Here is a 13,945-nt window from a genome sequence, read left to right as displayed (position 1 = left end):
TCTAGCTCACCGCCCATGAATACAACAGCACCCTGAAGTCCTGACTGAATGTGCACCGCAAAAACTCCAGCAATGGGGAGAAAGTCATGCTCTGTAAATATGTAATATATATCTGTCCAACCCCAATTGCTTCAACTCTTCTTAAATGTAATCTTGAGTTAATTTTCAACTTGTATATATGTATCTCTAACCGCTAGTATCTGTGGTAGACATGTGAACTTACTACTAGGGTACAAGTTGGGGGTGTACGCAGGTGCACAGCGTCCACCCACTCTGTTCTCAGGGTGGATGCCGTCCGCCTTGCCAAGAAGTTGAGCCCCACAGAAATATGCTGAAAACGTGCCCCGGTGTAATTTTCAGACACCGGGACACGCTAAGCAGCGCCTGCCTGCAGTTGTCTGCTTTTGATTTCCAGAAGCAAAGTGGAGGGAGCTTTTTTCCACCTCCAGATGGGCCGATTCAAAGAAAAGGTCTCCTTTTGTTTGAATATCCTGACTGGAGGCGGCCTGGAAGGGAACCTCTCAGTTAAATGGGAAACAAAGGCGCACACAGCTTGTTATCTCTTCACAAGCACTTAAGAGAGGCAGCTTTTGCCTTTCTTCAGTCCCTATATATAATAGATTCATGCACTGTAAGAATGTCAGGTTTGTTGGTCTTTCCCAGTATTTACACAAATAATTTTAATAGCACTCTTATTTCTTGTATAGCGCTATGCAACCCAATGCAGGCTGTCAGAGCTCTTTATGAAACATACACATTATACATCGACAATTAATCATGCACATGAGTTAATCAATGTACAAGATGAGTTACATGAGACAGTGATGGTTACAAGGTGTAGGAGTCACACGTCCTTCATACCTATCTGTGGTCTTTTAGAAGGATTACAATTTATAAACTGCAGGTGTCAAAAGGATCTGTGTTAAAAGCAGTAACCCACTTTACTACCTACACAAAATAAAAATGTGTCATCTGCGTGTTAGATGGTGTGCTTTGCAGGAGACACATTTACCTTCTTTACTACTTTGATTCAAATCTGTGACTTCACAAAACACAACTCTCCAGCAATTGCATTAACTACCAGAGTTATCTCACCATTATTACTATTCCATCAGATTTACTTGGCACCTTCACAGCAGATTCCTTAACCCAATCAAATATTTTAAAATGTAGACTTTGCAACCAATTAAGCATAATAGATCTACTACCATGCTTCTCCTTGTGGCCAATTTCTTTGTGGCAGGGTTTAAAAAAATTAATGTATTAGTTGAGGCCCAGATTTTGCGTCAGGATTGCACCACTTTTTTGGCACAAACCCAACACCAATTCTCATTTTGTGCTTAAATGTACTCATGATATACCTGATGAACATATGTGTAAGGTCTTAATATGTGATGTCATTGTGGGATGTCAAGTGCAATGTCATGCCATCATGCGCTGTGATGTAACGCGTCATGATTTCACTGCATACTGACTATTTTACGACTTGTGCCCTGATTACTACTCTTCTTGTGCGGTTTTAGACCGTACTTGTTTCGTATAATTTATATCATTCATGTACTCTTAAGTCCTTATGTAATGTAACTCGTTCTATTGTGAATGGCTCTGACACCGGATAGAGTTCGCGCTACATAAAAACGCATAAATAAATGTCCTGATGTGCAGAGACGAGCAGAATACCCAGTACTCGAACTACTGAGCTCGTACGCAGCTTCTCGACTTCCTCGCATTTACACTGTCAAGCAGAAACACTATTAAAATAAACTCTGTCCCTCAAGGAATTGTGCCAAATAGGCAGCCTCTCAACTTCCTCGAATTTAGACGGCATCACAATAATACTGATAAAACGAAAATAATGCAGCACGAAAAATTCCTCCCCACTCGTCTGTCACGCAAAGCTTGAAGTTTAACCTACAGCGCCTTAACTAACATGACAACCCATCAACTGTAACTTACAGGGTTCTTCCGTGAATCAGTCTAGTATCCGTTGTTGGTCGTTTAACAAATGACATTAACCCTCAATGTCAGAGCTTCCGGATCCCAAAACAACCAATACTGTCTCTGAAGTTTCTCTGTGAGCGCAGTCTGTGTGTGGGGCGGTACTACTGAGGCGTAAACTGACCTAGGATTGGAACATTTAGTCTCCTCAGCAAAGCCAATCACATTGCTCTTTATAGAATGACGGAACCGGTGATTGGTTGTGGAGCCGGACGTTGAACAGGCAAGTTCTCACATACTCCAGCAGTTGCTTGGTTTTGTCCAATTTAGTTGTGGTCTGTGTCTTCTTTTGGGGGGGCTATTATACAAGTTATCAGGAGTGGGGCTATGATACGAGTTATTCGCGTACTGGACGGTATTTTGGATCTCAAAGTAGTGGGGAGTGGTTGTTGTGAGCCGTTTGAACTAGTCTGATCCGTGGTGGTCAGCGTGAGCGAGGATTGAGCCCGGTCACTCTTTCTCAGCGCGGTCTCGAACCAGGTCTGTTCAGTACTCGCTAGCGGTCCACAACATTTTGAAAGGGAGGTTTAGAGGCCACGGCGGTTTGTGCGCACGCACTTGAGACATATTTTGTATTTTTATAGCGCTTCCTAAACCGTTTTATATTAGAAGAGATTGCCAATTGTGTCCCTGTCAAGTGAGTGGGCTGCTCCAAATAACCGCAATCTAAGTAACAAATACTTCTCAATACGTTAAAAAAAATCAACAGAAATGACCCCATAGTTTTATTTTTAATTTTCTCCAATTTTCCCTTATATGTCCATGTTTTATCGTGAAATGATCGCTGTGTTGATTTAAGTCTAGAATCCAGTTTAGGATTTTCTCTTAACACCTCATCATTGGGTGCTGTAAAATCAATACTGCCAAATCGTGGAACACAACCTTTCACCAGTGTAGTTTTAAACAATCATTGGCAAAACTAATAAGTATTGCTCATGGGCTGTGGCAATCTGGTGGGAGTGGAGAACAGGACAGTAAACAAATAAACAAGCATTTACAATGCGATAGGTCTCGCAATAGCAATATTTTGACCTATTGGCATTGCAAATTGCAATGCTTTTTATAACATTAAAAGGCATTGTCATTTACAATACCAAGAAGTCAAACTGTAGCAAAATCAAGACCTATTGTATTGTAAAGCGCAGTGTCCATGAAACGGGCACCATGCTCACCAATAAAGTAGGGAAAAAAAAGAAACTGTGTTGTCCTTGAAGCAGACGCTGCGCTCAACATTAAAGTAAAAAAAAAAAAACGGGCGCCACGCTTAACAATATATTCAAAAAAACTAAACAAATAAACTGAGCGCGCTGTCCCTAAAGCGAGCGTCGCTCTCAGCATGCAAATTGTTTTTAAAAATAACAAAAGGTGAAAGAACGAGGTGTCCATGAAGCGGACGACGCGTTCTTCTAAAATGTTGTAATCATTTTAAAAAGCAAGGCAATAGTGTAGTGAGTACTGTGGGGGAAGGGGGCAGCTGCTTTAGAAATTAGATTTGCATAGCGCTGTATACGAAAAGAAGTGGACGGCTACAAATACACACAAAAAAGCAGCTGCCATTGTTTGTCCCTATAGTCAGTAAACAAAATAGTGCTCACCCAGATATAACGCCGACCGTGTAACTAGCCAAGTAAAAGGTCCAGTCGTTATGGGCATTAACAAATACAGACAAGGTGGTACCAAGGAGGTACTAACAAGCCTACTAACGAATCAGAAGCCTTCATTTATGAAGGACAGTGACATATATCAATTACAAATATGAGTGGAGAGTGGGATGGGGCTTCCAGTGCATACCCTAATATAGCATGCCTCGCAGAGCGAGCAGCGCATGCACGCTGCCCTTAGGCTCAACCTAATGAACGTGTCAGTCTGTAATGCAGCTGGTGCTCATGTAAAGTGGTCTGATACCCTTGCGTCCAGTTCGCGCTATATAAAACAAAAAATGAAATTAGCGTGGGACGACATACTTGCCCACTTTGTGAAGTCGTCTGTTCTCTGCTTTTTAATGCGGGCAGTCTTGACTCTGGCATAACGGTCATTGCTATGAAGAACATATAAAAAATGTTTTGGGATTTTTATTTTGAGCATGAATGCTGCTCCCTCCTCGCTCTGAGTACCTCCAATCTGCACATTTTACTAAGATCTACTACACTGTTCTATGAAATGCTTTCACTTGGCAAAATGTAAAAACATGCAATTGCAAATCATACCTATTAAATCAGGGCTTTAAGTAGGATGAAAAAACTGGGGGCTCTTATAAAGGGGCGTGGCCAGTATAATTAAGGGTGTAGCTTTAAAACACGTAAGCTAAAAATCTGTGTTTAGCATAGTGTGCCACCCAACTTGTATTTTGCTGTTTCTGTCATTACATCCAGATATGGTACAACAAGTAACATCATACCTGCAACAAGTCAGGACTATTGGCTTTGTCAATGGTTGTTATTTGAATAAGATAAATGCACAGAAACTATGGCTTGTATATAGTATTGAAAAAGCTTCCACTTACAACCCTGGTGACACCACGACAATGTTGCTGCTCCTGAGTTTCAAAAAGAGAAGGGAAATCCAGAGAGAAAATTACTCTCATTAAAGAATTTCCCTTCCCCTAGAACACTCACCTGGCATGACATCATGTGGTAACTTCTCCACTAGTGAGAAGTAAGCAGTGTGAGTATGTGCACATTGATGTGCCTGCTGTCACTGCAGTCTGGAAGAAACGGACCACCTGTGCCAGGGCACAAAACAGAGACCCGTTTCGAGGCCCCCTTTAATAAACTGCCGGTGCTCAACACCGTTGAGACCCAGCCCTCTTAAAGCCCTGTATTAAAGTTAGAATTATCCCTAATTTAAATCGTAAAGAAACGCGGGTCAAGAGAAGAACACAAAGAGAAAGGCGGGGCCGGCACCGGCCTCGCCGCAAGTATGGCGGGTGTTGGACCTGGCCCTTGTTGGCAGGTTCACCCCGAAACTTTTTGCTTTTTCCTAGCCTATTTTCTGTAACCTGGTGTTGGTGAATTTTACGTCTCTGCGCACTTTTTCACTGTGGTCCAGTGTAAAGTGCGTGCGCTCTCTGTGTGTGTGGTGAGAGTGACCTGCCTTCCCATAGGAATGCATGGGGAATATGTGTGACCATGGTAGTTCCTGATGTGTGGGGAGTGTAGGGTCGAGTTTGGTATGTGCGAACTCGTGAGATTGAATGCTGCGCAATGATGTATGCGGCATGCTTGTGTCTAGTGTGAAAGTGCCACTTCTAGAAGATGGCATTTTTGTGTAATTTGTGTCTGGCGTGTGATTTGCTGGAGCTGGCTGGTGAGCCTGGCTCCAGGAGTCAGGATGGGTCTGCCCCAGTGGGAGTGTTGAGATTAGCATGCTGATGTGAGGGAGGGGCTGCACCTGGGACCTGAATAGGGCTGGGTTTTCCCTCCACAATGTTGGCTCCACCCCCTGTGGTGCGTCTGATGTCCCTAGCCTGGCCAGTGAAAGGAGTTCCCCATAACTAGTTGTAGCTGGTTCCCACATTGCCTACACCCTGCTAGACAAAGGGATTTTTGTGTATAAAAAGAGGCTGTGACCTCTTGTAAAATGTTCTTGTTTGCCAAACTTGAAACTACCAGGGGCGTGCTGCTTCTTGGGCCCAGGGGAAGACTTGCCTCCCTGGGCCCTGCCCAGCCCCTGGATTCCTGGATTCCTGGAGACTTGCCTTTACTGGGAGCTTCTGTGCTCCCTGTTAATGCTCCAGGACTTCTTTGGACACTTTTCTTTCTGCAGGGGTGATCTCTGGGGACTTGTGGGGCTGTCAGTGCCCCCAGCGCGATGTGAGCGATTTATTTTTGGGCAGAGCGCTGTTGTTTTCCCTCGGAGGGAAGCGCTCCTGCCCTTTGTGCCCCCGAGTGTGCAGGAGCCACCCTGCCTTCTGCCTGATTATTTATTGTTTGGTAAATATGGGTGCCACCCCGTTTATAGCGTCCCAGGAGGAGCCCACCCTTATATTTTAATAGAGCGGGTACCCACCCCGCAGTGTGCCCTCAATATCGAGGGAGCCGAAGGAATCGCTGCAAGCAGCCTGGGAGGAGCACCGGAAGCTATAGTCCGGCCCGCCGCCTGGTTGTGGGCGGGGCCGGGTGTCCGTCACTTCCGCTTCCCGTCTGCCTGGGGGAAGCCTTTGTGTGTTTTCTTTTCCGGTCTCCCGTATGTAGAGGGAGACCGGAGATGCCTGCCTGCCCGCCCGCCTAGCCAGAATGCAGAGAGAAGCTAGAGGAGCCGGGTGCCAAAGTGAGGCGGGGCTCCCATGGCCGAGGGAGAGCCCCGCTGGCACCCGCGACTGCCAAGGGTGAGCGGTGGGGGCTCGAGGCACATTGCCGGTGCCTGCCCCCCGCCTATGGAGAGAAGAGAGCGCCGCCCACGGAATTCAGGTGAGCGGGGCGCGGGTGCCGGGCAGAGGACCTGGTCAGAGCAGTCCCAGTTGGGCAGTGGACTGCTCCCACGTATGGCACCTTAGTTGTTGGAGAGGCTCAAGGGCATTAACAGTTCGAGCTGCAGAGGCTCAAGGCTGCATCCCTTCTTTAGAGCCAGAGAGGCTCTTGGCCGCATAATTTACCGCGAGTCCCCCGAGAGGGACTCCGACATCCGTGGGGGCTGCTTTTGGTGCCGGTGCGAGGTACTGTGTAAGAGTGGCCCCATGTGTCAATGGGCCGCTCCAACGAGGAGTATGGTTGCGCGGGCCCGGAGGGGCCCACACTTTGCTGTTAGGGCCGTGTGGCTCCATTTTCAGTGCCCGCATTCTTTGTTTCCAGCTGCCCCCGTGTTGGCAGGGGTCAGCTGCAATGAGGGGCATGATTGTTGAGGAGCCAGAGTGCTCCAGAGAGCACATGTGTGTTCAGAGCCTGGAAGGCTCCACCGGTTGCGCAAAAATGTATTTACAGAGCCCTGTGTGGCTCCAGCCTGCACATATTTGTTCCAGAGCCTGTGTGGCTCCAACCCCTGCGGCGCAGTTTGTCTAGGGCCAGTGAGAGCCCATGCCGCAGTTTTCCTTCCAGCTGCCCAGCACTTAGTGGGCAGCTGCACCGTTTAGGCGCAATGGAGAGAGAGTCCCTGAGAGGGACAGAAGTGGCACAGAGGTGCTAGGCCTTCTACAGCTGTGCAGCACTTAGTGCCAGCTGCAACGTTTAGGCCCTGTTACTGTTCCCAGCTGCCCAGCAAGTAGTGGGCAGCTGCAACGTTTAGGCTTGCGCCTGTGGCGCACCCCTGACGGTGCTGCATTGGCAGCACGTCCTGACATTCTGGACACAGGGCATTTGAGCCCCTTCTTGAGATGGCCATTTGGCCAGGGGGCTGGTATGTGGGTAGGGCGCAAGGCCCTAATGTGATTTTACTATGTTTATGATGGTAATTGCCTAATGTTATTTTTGCGCAATGTGATTTTACTATGTTTATGAGGGTAATTGCCTAATGTGTTTTCTGGGCTAGAGTGGTGTGGTGCTAGGAAATGTAATGCATTTAGTATGTTTTACGCACCCTGTGTTGATACCTCTAGAGATGGTTTTACCTGTGGAGGTTTATGTTAGGGAGATTATGTCTCACTCTCTGAGTTACGCCCCTAAATGTGATTTATTCTTAGGAGGCAGAGTCTAATGTGTTTAGACTAGTGAGAGATTGCCTACTGTAGTTATACTGTTTAGGCCTAAATGTGATTGCTGCGTAATGTGCTTTGCCTTTATGCTTGTTATACTTCTTAAGGTGCTCATGCTTAGAAGTTTGCTTTGCCTAGTATGTTATACTAGAGAGGTTATGTGTCCATGCATAATCTATGCCTATGTTATTAGTATTGCGTAGTGTGTACCTACCTGTTACCAGTGGTTACTGGCTGTGATTTATAATTGTTATTTGGTGTTAGTTATTCTAAGTGCTAGTTCTACTAAGTGCTGATTCTGACAGTGGCCCACGTGGCCCTGTCCTGGTGTAAATAATCCCTTGTGAATATTGCCCGTGCCAGTTGGCACAATGTATATTGTGTGATTACTATCTGATGTGTTTTGACAATACAAAAGTTATTTTTATATAACCTTGTGTGGAGTTCCTTTTGTGGTGTGCCTAGGATGTTGTTGCTGTTGTGTGCGTGCGCAAATGCTTTACACATTGCCTCCGGGATAAGCCTGTCTGCTCGTGCCAAGCTACCAAGGGGGTGAGCAGGGGTTATCTTGGCGTGTGACTCCCTTGCCCTGACTAGAATGGTGGTTTTTGCCTGGCTTTGGCGTAAGCCTTAACCAACCAGAAATCCCAGTTCTAACAGCGGGGCACCGGCCCCCCTCCCCCCCCCCCCCCGCATGCTCACCGTGGTGGGGCGCGCCCCATCACCTCATTATGACGCGTTGGGCGCACCTCCTCACGGATTGGCCAAGAGGGCTCCAAAGTGGCCCGGAAGCGATTGAATCGCTTCCGGGTCACTGAGGGAGCAGAGGTCAGCCAGGTTAGAACCAGCCTGGCCAGTAAGGGGGTTTAAAAGACCGGGGAGCGCAGGAGTCGGCCTCTTTTACCCGCGCTCCCCGGTCTGCCCCACCCAGCCTCTAGGAGGCTGTAATCTTTTTCTTTTATTTCCCTCTGTCTAGGTTGTCATCTCGTGCCGGGCTCAGGATCATCGGGGGAACAGCACGCAATTCTGTGGTGTCGTGAGTATCGCCCCCTGAAGATGCGTCGGTGCGGCTTGTTTTGTTTCTTATCCCCCTACAGGCGTGGTGGGAGTCCGTGCAACGGAGGGCGGAAGCACACAGCCGGTGATTCTGCGTCGCAAGAATTATCGGAGCTTTAATCCAGAGCCGGTCCCGCCTGGTAGCGAGAGGGCACGAGCTTTTGAGTGCTCGGTTTGTAGCGCGGAGGACGAATTGAATACTACACGCTGTGCAGGGGACAGCGAGAAGGCGTTGTTGGCACTGCAAATAGCATTGCTTTGTGACCATTGTTGGAGGGATCCACGTTGGCACAGACTCTACGCAGTGACGCATAGGAGTGTTTCTCGGTCATCAGAGGTCACAGACAGGCCTGCATTTCACTGCTTCTGTGGGCTGCCGGGCTTGAGATTACTTGCCCAACACCCAGGTTAGCTGGTGTGGCGCTGTCCCAGTTGCGTGGTGCTTACGGCCAGTTTGTGTACCTTTACGGTGCTCAGGTAAGTACCTGGACAGGTTTCCAGGTCAGGCAAACAGTGTGAGGAGGCTCTCTGTGACAGACATAATTTAGGAACAGATAACATTGTGTTCGCGGTATTATTGCTTTCAGTGCATAAATTACCTACAAAATTGTTGTCTCACGAGCTATAGCTAATACACGTGGCGCAAAGCGTTCCCGCAAGGAACATATTTTGAAATCAATGATGCGTAGGATGGCGACAATGGATAGGAGATGGGGTAAGGTTGAGCAAATGGGGCAGAGCCTTGGAGAGCTCAGACAAAGAGTAGATGGGCAGAGTGGGCCAGCAGGCAGGCCTAAGCGAACCATAGTGCCCCCAAAACCCAGGGGGGAATCGGGCCCACTCCCCAGGCGGGCTAGACCCAGGAAGGGGAAGGATCAAGCACCCATGCAAGTCAGCCTTTAGGGGAGATTCCTCCGAGGGAGGGTCCCTCTGGAGTTCCAGTGACACCGGTGAGCCCTACACCAATACCAGTTATCCCTGCACATGTCCCATTGGTCCCCGCTCCTACCCCGTCCATACCTACACCAAGTCCGGTGGCTCCCGCATCTACCCCGGTGATCCCAGCGTCAATGCCTGTGGTGTCCTCACCTAGCCCAGTGATACCGGTTCTGAATCCAGTGGTCCCCATTCCTGTCACAGCACCAGCAGTTGTTAATCAGGTACCACAGGAGCTAGTGGTACAGATAGCGGCAGTTCTCCCTTCGCTAGGAAGGGGGGATGTTGCCAAATTCGGTGGGTGCAAAGGAAGTAGGGGAGGACCCGTTAGCGGAGGCACAGAGGATGGTGGTGAAAATTATTGCTGCCCCAAGCGGGGTGCCAGGCGAAGGCCCATTTTTTATCTGCCCTCCAAGACTTGCTGGCCACCCTGGTGATTAACAACTCGTCAGTCCTCTTATTGGGCGACTTTAACTACTGGCCGGGCGACCCCAGGGAAAATCAGACCTCCAAGGATTTCTCGGACACTCTCCGTTGTTTTAATTTTGTTTCGCACATCCATACCCCCACTCATGTCCATGGTCATACTCTGGACCAGATCTGGACGGCTAATCGGTCCATTTCCTCCATTGATACGATTCCTTGTACTTGGTCTGACCATTCCCTCATTACTTTTTTTATTGGCTTAGCAGTTAGGGACAAGCCCCCCTTACCCAAGAACGTCTTAGCACGAAATTGGAACCGGGTAGACTTTAATGCTATTCAATCTTCTTTGGCGACTTCTTTCCCTGATCTACTTGATCTTCTCCTCGACCATCAGGTGGCTGCCGTTAACACCTGGCTATCCACATCATGTGATTCAGTCGCCCCCCTCAGGAGGGTCAAGGCTTGTCGCCTTTACAAAGCCAATAAATGGTTTACTAGTGAGCTCAAAGCCCTTAAAACGGCTCTGAAACACTCAGAGCGCCAGTGGAGGCGTAACTACTATCCCCTTCTGAGGGATCAATATAAGTCCCTGTTAAAGAACTATAAGAGAGCTATCCTCTCAGCTAAATCTGACTATTTTTCCAGCAAAATTTTATTTGCGGCCAATAAATCGAAGGAGATTTTCTCTATCGCCCATGACCTGGCTACATCTGACCGTATCAACCCCAACCCTGTCCCTTCTCTAGCCCTCTGCCTCTCTCTGAATAATTTCTTCCTTGAGAAGATTGCTATCATTAAACGGAACATTCCCCCGATATCTTTCTTCTCTCCCCCCGCCTTCTCTTCCTTCTCTGTCCTCCTCCTTTAATCACTTCCCTCCTATTTCGAAAGAATCCTTTTTTGCCCTGCTCAAAAAGGTCAAGTCAGGCTCTCCTGCTGATTACGCCCTAGCCCGTATCCTAAGGGACCTATTCTCGGGCTGTCCTGAACCTCCCCTATCTCTTCTGAATGCTTCCATCTCTCAGGGCATTGTTCCGGCCTCATTTAAATCAGCAACCATTATCCCTATCTTGAAAAAACCCGGCTCTGACCCTAATGTCCCTGCTAATTTTAGGCCCGTCTCACTGCTCCCTTATTTAGGCAAAATTCTGGAGAGCCACATCACTTCCTGCTTGTCAAACTATATTGATAGTAACCATCTTTTGGCTTCCCACCAAGCGGGATTTCGCCCGGCTCACTCGACCAAAGCTGTGGTCCTTGCTGTACTGGATGAGTTGAAAAGCAAGGCGGACTCTAATTCTCCTCAAGCCCTGGTGCTCCTTGATCTGTCTGCTGCTTTTGACACGGTTGACCATTCCATCCTTCTTGACCGTGTCAAGGCAGCAGGCATCCAGGGCACCGCTCTTTCCTGGCTTGTTTCTTTTCTTAAGGGCCGTACGCAGGCTGTCCGCCTCTCTGGTTTCTCTGCTCCCTTTCTCCCGGTGCCCTCTGGGGTCCCCCAAGGATCCTCCCTCTCGCCCCTCCTTTTTAATCTTTACATTTATCCCCTTATTATTTCACTGCTTAATATGGGGGTCTCCGTATACAATTACGCTGATGACCTACAGCTTGTTTTTGATTTGTCCCCCTCTCCTGAGTCCATTCTCAAATTCCAAACCACCCTTATTTTCGTTTCTGATTGGATGAACCAATCCTAAGTTAAACCCGGACAAAACGGAGTTGGTCCTGATGGGTGGCCCCACTACCCCTTGGACTCCTGCCTTTTGGCCTTCCATCTTCGGCCCTCCTCCGATTCCCTCCTCTTCTGTTAGAACCTTGGGAATCAAGGTCAGTCAGGACCTCTCCATGCGTCCGCAAATTAGCTCTGTGATGTCATCCTGCTTCCTTTCCCTCCGGATCATCCGCAAGATATCTCGTTTTTTTTTTCATTTGACGCCCTCAAGATAATTGTCTTAGCTCTGATCCTTTCGAGCCTAGACTACGGGAATTGCCTGTACGTGGGCATCCCAGCCTACGTGCAGCGCCGCCTTCAGACCATTCAAAATCAGGCCGCTCATCTCATCCATCCACTCCCCAGGTCTCATCACACCACTCCCTTACTTAAGTCCCTCCACTGGCTCCCCGTCCTGCAAAGATCCCTCTTTAAATTGGGATGCATGCTCATACGGCCCCTATTTTTATCAATTCTAGGATTATCCACTACTGTCCTGTTCGTGACCTTCGTTCCTTCCAAAGCCAGGCTCTCCTTAGTGTTCCCCGCTTCCGAAAAACCGGAACCGGAGGCACAAGGTTTTCTATCCTTGCCCGCGCTTCTGGAACAATCTTCCATTCTCCATTAGGTCTATTCCTGATTATTTGGTATTCCGCAAGGCACTTAAAACCTACCTATTTGCCCAAGCGTTTTCCCCTCAATAATCTCCTGGCCCCCTCTTGCTCTGTTTTCGCTTTCCTCCCCCAGCGCCAGGAAGCCGCTTGGTCACAGTGCGCCATATAAATTCTTTCAATTTTCAACTTTCAACCAGCGGTACAGGAGAGCGGCAATGGAAAAGACAAGGTGACAGAGCCAGCTGGAGTTGGGGCAATAGGTAAGGAAGTGTTATTGCCACTGCTGGGCGCGGGTGTACTACCCACTAGGAGGGAACATCTGGCTAGGCATGTAACAGGCGAGGTGAAGGAATTGGTATGGTCTGGTGCTTACATCAATATGTTCTCCTTGCTTGTGGATAGCAGAGAAATAGAGTATGCCAGGAAGCAAAAGGATTGGATGCTTTCTAGTGAATGGTGTGCTGAAATGTTGAAATTCAGGGTGGAGAAGACTTTGAGCAACTGGATTAAGGCTTTTTTGTATTTATGGCTATAATAGCTGAGCGTTCGCCTAATTTGCAAGTGGTAATGGCTTGTTACCCGAGCTGGGTTACTGTGACTCATGATAAATGTGGGGGCGTAGGATGGAAGGAATATGACGTGAATTTCAGGAAGGCTAAGGAATTTGACCCATCATTTACCTGGGACCGAGTCAATTCAATCTCGTGGTTTGATCAGTTTGGCCCAGGACAGCCGGGCAATGCAGTTCAAAATTTGAACAAGGGTCACACTTCCCAAGCGCCTCAGCCCTTTCGGCCACCACAAACTGCGGGCATGGCACCTAGTCCAGGGAGTGGTCTGGGAAGGAAAGGGGCATGCTGGGATTTTAATAGACGGACATGCACCAGGGCCCAAGGCACTTGTAAATTCAGGCATGCATGCTCCATATGTAATCACCCTTCTCACTCAGAAACACAATGTCTCAAAAAATCAGGAAATAAGGGAAAGAGGAAACAGGAGTAAGGGGAAGGCACTAATGGTAACACATTCACCCATTGACGTTCTGGCTATGACTCCTTGGTTAAACAGGTACCCAGACCATGCCACGGCTAGGATTTTACAAGAAGGGTTTTTGTATGGCTTTAGGATTCCGGCCGTTGACTACACAGGGGTACCAGAGTGTAAAAATCAGCTTTCTGTAAGGGCCAATCCGGGGGTGGCAGCGGCGAAAATTGCAAAATAACTACGCCTGGACAGAATAGCGGGTCCTTTTGATCACATCCCTGTGCACAATTTTGGCTGCTCGCCCCTGGGGGTGGTCCCGAAGAAAGAGGAAGGGGAGTTCCGGTTGATTCATAATCTGTCAGCCCCTAGAGGCAATTCATTAAATGACGCCATCAACGAAGAAATCTGTAGCGTGAAATATGTCTCTTTTGACCAGGCAGTAGATATGCTAAGGGTTCTGGGACCCGGTGCCTTGCTATCCAAATCAGATATTGAGTCCGCCTTCTGGCTGCTGCCTGTACATCCTCTAGATCACCACCTTCTAGGCTTTTCATTCCAGGACAAATTCTACATGGATATGTGCATGCCCATGGG

General features: G+C 48.2%; 1 protein-coding gene across 1 annotated transcript in view; it reads right to left on the bottom strand.

The window, feature by feature from the left end:
• LOC147685431 (heme oxygenase 2-like) overlaps positions 1–2,146 on the bottom strand; it is a 197,143-nt gene extending 194,997 nt beyond the window's left edge. The window contains exon 1 of the mRNA XM_086941334.1: positions 1,957–2,146. The gene's annotated coding sequence lies outside the window, so the exon portion shown is untranslated. The remainder of the gene's footprint in view (positions 1–1,956) is intronic.
• Positions 2,147–13,945: the final 11,799 nt, after the last annotated feature.

This window comes from Lissotriton vulgaris, chromosome 10, assembly GCF_964263255.1.
Source record: "Lissotriton vulgaris chromosome 10, aLisVul1.2, whole genome shotgun sequence".
Lineage (NCBI taxonomy): Eukaryota > Metazoa > Chordata > Amphibia > Caudata > Salamandridae > Lissotriton > Lissotriton vulgaris.
The sequence above is the reverse complement of the archived record's forward strand: the minus strand, read 5'-3'. Positions and strand labels throughout refer to the sequence as shown.